Here is an 8,876-nt window from a genome sequence, read left to right on the forward strand (position 1 = left end):
GCCTTTGAACATAACTGGGGGCTTTAATGAATAGAGTAGGTATAGAGGAGGTGGGATCCCCCGAAGATCAAAGATATTTGCATCCCTAAGCCAAATCAAACTTCTGGACACCATCAAGGAGATCTACATAACCTAAAAATCATTGTTCTTTCCAAGAAACACAAGCTCATCAATCTTGTGGGGAGCCCTAGGAATTAGGATATGACATTAATCAATTACTAGTAAATACTGACTATTAATCAATTACTAGTAAATACTGACTACTGAATGGCTATGTGTAAGCAAGCACACATGGAGGAAGAAAACAACAAGGAAAAATAAAAAGTAAGTATAACAAACATCTTATGATCTTTATAACAAAGGCTCAGTTACAAGATGACTAGAATTTTAAAGATGTATACTTTCCTCCCAATTAATCTATAAATCTAATGCAATCAGAATTTGAAGAAAAAGAAACTATAAATAACCAAGAAATATTTAAAAAAGAATAACAAATGAAGAACAAGCCCTAAGAAATGTTAAGGCATACTAAACATCCTGGTAATAGACAGAGGTGGATAAAATAGATTTTTTATTCTGTTCCAGAAACTAGTCCATGCAACTGATACTGTTTGCACATTGCATGTCTCCCTTCATGTGCTAGTTTTCCAACTGCCAGCGCCTGTATTTATTTTGCCTGGAGATGTTCTCTTGTCACTGGAGACTTTTTGCCACCTGCACAGATGGTCCGAGTGCCAAAGACTCAACAGTCTTCAGGAACAGCCCTCAACAAATAACTATTAATTGGGTTTTCAGCATTGTGCTGGAGCTGGCTCCTACCAGCTCAAGGGAACCAATTGTTAAAATTTCAGAAACTTTGCAAGCTACGTGAAATCACTCAGCAGTTTGCAATTCTGCCTGGTGAAGTTATTTACACTGCAGATATCACAAATGCTGTGAACTGTTTGTTTCCTGAAAGGCAGTTGTTAACCATTTATCAGCATTCCATTGGTTTGGTGTACATACCCCCCTGGATTCCTTACTCTGGGTGTACCAATTCCTGTATCTACTCTGGCTCCCAGAGTTTACCACTGGGATTAAAGTGGTAGTATAAATGAAATGTAGGTTCAGTTGCTCACCACTCGCAGAGTCCAGTTAATAAGAGCAAGGTCTGATATAAAGAAAGTGACTTTTTATTCCCAAGCTAGCTTAGGGGAGTAAGTACTGACATCCTTCTTTAAGAGTATTGCTTTGCTTTTCGAGTAGAAAGCAGGCCCTTTTAAAAGGAGTCTGCATGAAAGGTATGCAGGGGAGATGGGAGTCCACACTTGCTTCAGTGCCTTAACTACTGGGTGCTCAAGCTGGAGACCACTGGTGCCTTCATGGGCAGAAATTAGGTTGTAAGAGTGGCCAAAATTCTCCAGGTGAGAGAGAGTTTCACAGTGGGCATATTTTGTGTCGTAAATTGGCTGTTGTCTCTTGAGGCGATCTCCTGGTGGGAGAGTACCGTTCTGGAGCTCCTAAGCATATAGTTAGATAAACTTGCCCTGTAGGCAAGTATCTGGTGAAGGAGAGGTTAAAGGTTTTAATTCCATTTCTAAAGAACTAAGTAGGAAGTGGGAAAAAGGAGGAAAGAGAAAAGAAGAGAAAAAAAATAATGCTTGCTTCGGCGGTGCATATTAAAATTGGAAGGATACAGAGAAGATTAGCATGGCCTCTGCGGAGGGGTGACATGCCAATTCATGAAGTGTTCCATATGTTTAACATTTTAAATATATATATATATTTTTAAAAAGCTATCTTTTTTTTTTTTTTTTTTTTTTTTTGAGACAGAGTCTCGCTCTGTCACCCAGGCTGGAGTGCAGCGGTGCGATCTCAGTTCACTGTGACCTCCGCCTCCCTGGTTCAAGTGATTCTTCTGTCTCAGCCTCCTGAGTAGCTGGGACTACAGGCATATGCCACCATGCCCGGCTAATTTTTGTATTTTTAGTAGAGATGGGGTTTCACCATATTGGCCAGGCTGGTCTCAAACTCCTGACCTCATGATCTGCCCGCCTCAGCCTCCCAAAGTGCTGGGATTACAGACGTGAGCCACTGCGCCTGGCCAACTATCTCTTAGAAAAATGAAGGTACTCATTTATAGTAGCTACATTCAAAATGCACCTTTATCCAAATAAACTATGTGTAATCAAATGCTTACCTAAGGATTCACTTTGGAAAACCTCAAACTAAAACAACCCACTGAATGTGGGCAATTAATACTTAATAGAAATGACACTACAAATTAGAAAGGAAAAAATGATTTTGTTAGCAGATTATTTTGGGAAAAGAATTACTAAGGAAGAAAATAAAGTTTGTTTAATTCCTCATATTATATATAACTCCCATTTGATAAGAACTGAAATGTAAAATGATAAAATATAGTATTAATAAAAGATAACATAGACTACCATTATTTAAACAAAGGAAGACTTTCCTAAATTCAAAATTCAAAAGCGTAAATTTAACAATTGATGATTGATTATATAAATAAAAATAAGAATTACTCTTTTCAAAGAAAGATTATATAGATAACCACAGCAGACAAAAGACAGACTGGGAAAGTTATTTATATTTCCCAAACTAATAGCTGATTGTTTTATGTATGATATATAAATAATTAATTGAAATAGATAAGAAAAAAACCCAAAAGTAAATGTTCAATAGATATGTAAAGTCAATTACTAGAAGGAGAAACTTGAATGGTTTATAAGTATATAAAGATGTTTAATAATACAAGTAATCAGTAAATGTATATTAAAACATCAGTAAGATACAATTTTACTTCAATCATATTGTCAAAAAATAAAGTGAGCTAACACCAAGTAATGACAAAGAACTGATGTGTGGAAAAATTTAAACCATCATTAATGGGCACAAATTGTTGTAGCCATTCTCCAGAGCAATCTAGCTCAACTAAATCAGTTAGAGTAGGTATGTATATAATAAAATTCAGTAGTTTCATTTTTTAGTGTGTATGTATTCTGAGGAAATTCTCATGTGGTCCTTGAAAAACGTGTTTTTTCAACAATGTCTATTTCAATGTACATTGTACATTGTGGTCATGGGAAGTTACAGACAGCCCAGCTAGTCATTTCAAGGGAAATGAATACATCAAGTTTGGTAGATACATACTATACATATCACAGATACACAGTATTCAGCTGCCAGCGGCAAAGATAGAGCAGTAAAAACAGCAACATGGATAAGGATTGCAAGTCAGATTGCATAGAAACAGAAAGATCTGTAGCCTAATATTTATGTAAATAAAATCATGTGTATACACAAATATGTATGGAATACCAAATATTTTGACTGAGATACATTCATATTAAATGATATGTATGAAACACATGAAAATGAGAATCTATAGAGGAATATGGACCATGGGGATGGGGATTCAAAATAAATATAACAAGAAGGAGGATCTAACAAATGTACTTCCTCAATACTTAAGAATTTTCTCTCTCTCCCTTTTTTTTTTTTTTTTTTTTTTTTTTGAGATGAGGTCTTGCTCTGTTGCCCAGGCTGGAGTACAGTGGCATGATCTCAGCTCACTGCAACCTCCGCCTCCAGAGTTCAAGCGATTCTCCTGCCTCAGCCTCCTGAGTAGCTGGGATTACAGGCGTGCACCAGAACATATGGCTAATTTTTGTACTTTTAGTAGAGACAGGGTTTCACCATGTTGGTCGGGCTGGTCTCAAAGTCCTGACCTCGTGATCTACCCACCTCGGTCTCCCAAAGTGCTGGGATCACAGGCATGAGCCACCGTGCCCGGCCAAGAATTTTCTCTTTATCCATTGATTTCAACATAATGCTTTCTTTCTCCTAATACTTTATGAAGGTTTCTGGCTGTCAATTTTACTTGGAAATCTCATGAGTGTCTTTTGGGTGTGGGAGTGCTTTCTCTCTGTGACATCTGGTGCTCTGTTTACATTGCCTTTGCATCTGTATTCTCTCTATGAGAGCTACTTTCTCTGCAGGATTAGGTAGGAGGAGCCACATGGAGCTTGCACTTGAAGCTAAAGAGACCACGCACCAGCCTGCCCCATTTTCTTGCACCATGATATCTGATCTCTTCTAGTTTGGCTGAATCATTCCAAGTAACTCAAGGCGTGCCATGCTATACTTTGATGTAATTTAAATTTTGATCATTTTAAACAGTTCAGCCATGAACTATGTTAAATACATAGTAAGTGTTCTATCAAGATTTGTCTTCATCCCAAGAAAAATAAGAAAGCCCTTGAAAGGTTTTAAATGCATCACACCCAGCTTGAATGAAGATACTGGTGTAATAGAGAAGAAAGAAAAGATAAAGCTTAACAATAATCAAGATAAAAATATTTTATATGCAAAAATTGATAAATAATTTCAGGGCTCCCAGACCAGAAAAGTCAGTTGTTACATCAGCCTCCAAGATTCTTACATCACTTAAGAGGGTAGTAAAGGAAGAGAAGAAAGGAATCCTGACTTTATCCGAAGGACACAAAGTTTTAAACCAAAGCTGACTAAGTTGTCTTGACTTGGTGAGTTTAAGTTTTCTGCTATGAAGCAGAAATGTGGGCTTATATGTTAAAACAAGTCTACATATGGAGAAACGAAGAATATTACAGTTTTTGCACATGTGATGTTACTATGTAAATTCATATACCCTAAATATATAAATAGATTTCTGTGCTCCCAAAAGCCTTCCCATGGACCCATCTTAAAGAGACCTGAGCAAGCAGACTAAGTTAAGACTTGCCAATGTGTTTGATCATGCTAAAGGAACTGCATTTACTTATTCCACCCATCTGGCCAGGTGCAGTGGCTCATGCCTGTAATCCCAGCACTTTGGGAGATCAAGGCGGGTGGATCATGAGGTCAGGAGATCAAGACTATCCTGGCCAACATGGTGAAACCCTGTCTGTACTAAAAATACAAAAATTAGCCAGGCATGGTGGCATGCTCTTGTAGTCCCAGCTACTAAGGAGGCTAAGGCAGGAGAATCGCTTGAACCCAGGAGGCGGAGGTTGCAGTGAGCTGAGATCGCAACACTGCACTCCAGCCCGGGCAACAGAGTGAGACTCCATCTCAAAAAAAAAAGAAAAAGAAAAAAAATACACAGTTCTATAAAGGCTAAAATAATTGTAACAGAGGTGGCAGGGCTAATATAACATCAATATTATATACATTCTTCATGCAGAAGAAATACATGTAGGCAAGAAAAGGAATTGACTTGTTAGTGAACAATTTTCCACAAAAAATACTAGTGAAATATGTCTTTAAAATATTTATGTCGTGTATTGGAAAATATTTTTAATGCTATCTATAATTTAATCCTATCAAAATGTACTTTTTTTTTTTTTTTTTTAGACAGAGTCTCGCTCTGTTGCCCAGGCTGGAGTGCAGTGGTGCGATCTCAGCTCACTGTAACCTCCGCCTCCCAGGTTCAAGCGATTCTCCTGCCTCAGCTTCCTGAGTAGCTGGGACTACAGGCACGTGCTACCACGCTCGGCTAATTTTTTGTGTTTTTATTAGAGACGAGGTTTCACCATGTTAGCCAGGATGGTCTCGATCTCCTGACCTCCTGATCTGCCCGCCCCGGCCTCCCAAATATCTGGGATTACGGGCATGAGCTACCGTACCCGGCCAACATATTGTAAAATTAATAGAAAATGTAAAACCCTTCAGGTCATTATAAACTATTACCAGAAATTTTCAAAGCTCAAATTACATAAACATAAGAGAAAAATGAAAACAACATTCAAAAATAGTAATTTAAGAAATTGCAGGTGCATTTTCTGAGCATTTACATTTTACAGTCTGATGGAAACCAGGAGTAGAGCCAGAATATTTGGGGAGCCAAGAGAAAGCATTACAGATGACTTTGTCTTCAGTCGAAAAGAATTATAGAGATTTTGCCAAGAGTAGGTAATTCTAAAAGTTAAGATGGACACAGTAAATATGAATGTTGGAAAGCAAATTAAACCTGTGCATCCATCCTATTGTCAACATTCATTATAATTGGACATTCTATCTCTCTTTGAACATTTCCCAGTGTTTGAAAAATCTCGGTAAAGCAATACATTTTATTTTCCAGGAAGTCCTTATAGATAGAAGGTTATTCTTGAGTTAAAACTTACTTCTGTGTAACTGTTGTCCATTGGTCCTGATCCTTCCCACTCGAGCCACAAATAAATCCATTTTTGTCTGCAGTCCATTTTAGAACTAGTAACACTTTATATTAAAAGTAATGACAAAACTCTTGATTACTTTTGAACCAACCTAATAAATTGTCTTTTTTCCAAGTCATCCTCTCAGAATTTTACATCATTTTTTATAAATTAAAATTGCCAGAGTCTTCCCCCATTCTATGAACCCCAATTTGTGTATGTCAATTTTAGAGTGAGTTCTGAGAACTGAACACATAATAACAGGAATAATTTAACCATAAAAAAAGGAAAAATTAACCAAAAAGTAAATCCATAAAAGATTTTAAAAGGCAAGCACATATAGGTACATAATAAATATTTAGTAAACAAAACTGTTGTTTCATATTGATTTTATAGACAAAATTTTTCTATATGAAATAAAGATGACATTTTTCCTAAAAAAGTTAAATGTAGTACTTCAGTTTTTTTCCAAGTAAGTTTCATCTTGTTAAAGAACTGTTTTGCAACATATAGAGGTCATGTTAGATGATGATTCTGTCACTAAATATATTTGTAATACTCCCAGCTTCATGCTTTCTACAAACTTAGTAAGAATTATTTCTGTGTCAACATTCAAGTCAGTGATATTAATAAAAAAACTCAACAACATACCACCAGACATCTATGTCCTGCAGGCCGATGACAGTATAATCAGTAGGACTCTTCAAGTGCAGCGGTTTCACTGATTAAGAATTCACTTAATTTCCTATCAAGTATTATACATGTATTTTTCCATGAGATATGATATTTAAAATTTGTCAAATTGTTACTGACATTAGAATTTGCTATATTACTTGTACTACCATGAGAAACTACTTCACTGCAAGAAATGCGTTTTATCAAAGTGTGCCTTCTTAGTAAATCCACCCTGTCCCTTAGGGAGTTATTTCCTCTTTAAACTCTCACATTCAAATCTTGCTGAGCTAAATATTCCTCTCTTTTCGAAAACTGAGATAGCATATCTGGGTTTCCAGCACACCTGTTTTGACAATTCAAAGGCTTTCAGTGTTTTAGAAAATAAGTAAATAGAGCAGAATGTATATAGATAGATATAGATATAGATACAGATGTAGGGTTGGCTGGGGGGAGCACTTTCTACTAAAATTAGTATTATTAATGTTATAGTCTTATTATTTTTGCCAAATGTCTTTTAATATTCATATCTATCAGAGTAGACGCTGATAGCAATGAAATTTGTGAAGACAGAATTCCAAAAACAGCATTGCATTGCTTACCTTGTTTTGTGCATATAGACAGGATACACCACGTACAGTACCCATATTAATAATCATTGAAAAAATTCTCTAACTGTGGATTCCTTAAAGATGACAAAACAAATGTTAGGAATTATTTATTCTGCCTTATATATCATTGATTAAGCTTATATACAAGAAATGATACAGGGATTCTAATACCAAGATTCAGCTCCTCTTCATGATATTATTAATCATTTTAAACAATTATGAGTGAAAGCACAGCCTTGTTCTATTCTCTAAATTCTCTAATTCCAGTGGCTTCTTTCCTAATGCTATCTGGGTCATAATATCTTACTTTTTTATTCAAGTCCTTTATTATTGATTCAATTTGTTATTCATCAAATGCATTCTTCAAGAACTGAATTTTTCTCAGTTCATTCGTTCATCTGATATTTATCAAATAGCTTCTCTTCCTGCCCACTATTCTAGGTTCCAACTACAATATTAAAAAGTTGTCAAATTCCTCTCCTCATCAAGCTTATATTTTAGTGGAGTTTGTCTTTCATGCTCATCAGAGATAATAATAGTACCATGAAGAAATAAAAAAAGAGTAAACGGTTAAATAGTAGGAGTGAAGGTTGGATTCTTTAGCCAGGCTGGAAGACCACTTTGCAGAGATGACATTTGAGCTGAGGACTAAATGAAAAGGAGATAATCTTTTAAAAATCTGGAAAAAGGCCAGGTGCAGTAGCTCATACCTATAATCCCAGCACTGTGGGAGGCCGAGGTGGGTGGATCACTTGAGGTCAGGGGTTCCAGACCAGCCTGGCCAACATGGTGAAACTCTGTCTCTACTAAAAATACAAAAATTAGCCAGCTGTGGTTGCATGTGCCTGTAATCCCAGCTACACAGGAGGCTGAGGCAGGAGAATTGCTTGAACCCGGAAGGCAGTGGTTGTAGTGAGCAGAGATCATGCCACTGCACTCCAGCCTGGGCAACAGAGTGAGACGCTGTCTCAAAAAAAATTAAAAAAAAAAAAATCTGGAAGAAGTTTATAGGCATAGAGAAGTGCAAATGAAAAGTCCTGGAAGTTTGGTATATTTGAAAGGGGGAAAGAAGACCATTTCATCTGGAGCATATGAAAGTGAGCTATAGGCACTGTGCAGGTAAGACAGAGGCCTACACACCGTATTAACACTTGTTACTTAATTCTCACCATATTCTGTCAAGAAAAAGAGGGATATGATCTCATTTAAGATTACAAGAGCATTTTGAAGGCTGGATGAAGAATTCACAGTAGAAAAATGTAAGAAAGCTTGGAGGCTTGGATGGGTATAGAATAGTAGAGAGAAGGGTCATATTCAGGAAGTTTTGGCAGGTGTTACTGACTTGATAACAAATGAGAAATGGGGTATAAAGAAAATTGAGGAATCAAGAGTGCTTCTTTTTTTATTATACTTTAAGTTC

The 8,876-nt window shown here is 36.5% G+C and overlaps 1 non-coding gene across 1 annotated transcript; it reads left to right on the top strand.

Annotated features, from left to right (window-relative positions):
• Window positions 1-1,638: 1,638 nt before the first annotated feature.
• Window positions 1,639-1,741, top strand: LOC116477201 (U6 spliceosomal RNA). The gene has a single exon (XR_004250399.1). It is a non-coding gene; the product is annotated as a U6 spliceosomal RNA (small nuclear RNA).
• The last annotated feature ends 7,135 nt before the right edge of the window (window positions 1,742-8,876 follow it).

Source organism: Hylobates moloch, unplaced genomic scaffold, assembly GCF_009828535.3.
Source record: "Hylobates moloch isolate HMO894 unplaced genomic scaffold, HMol_V3 SCAFFOLD_2, whole genome shotgun sequence".
In the NCBI taxonomy this organism is placed as follows: Eukaryota; Metazoa; Chordata; class Mammalia; order Primates; family Hylobatidae; genus Hylobates; species Hylobates moloch.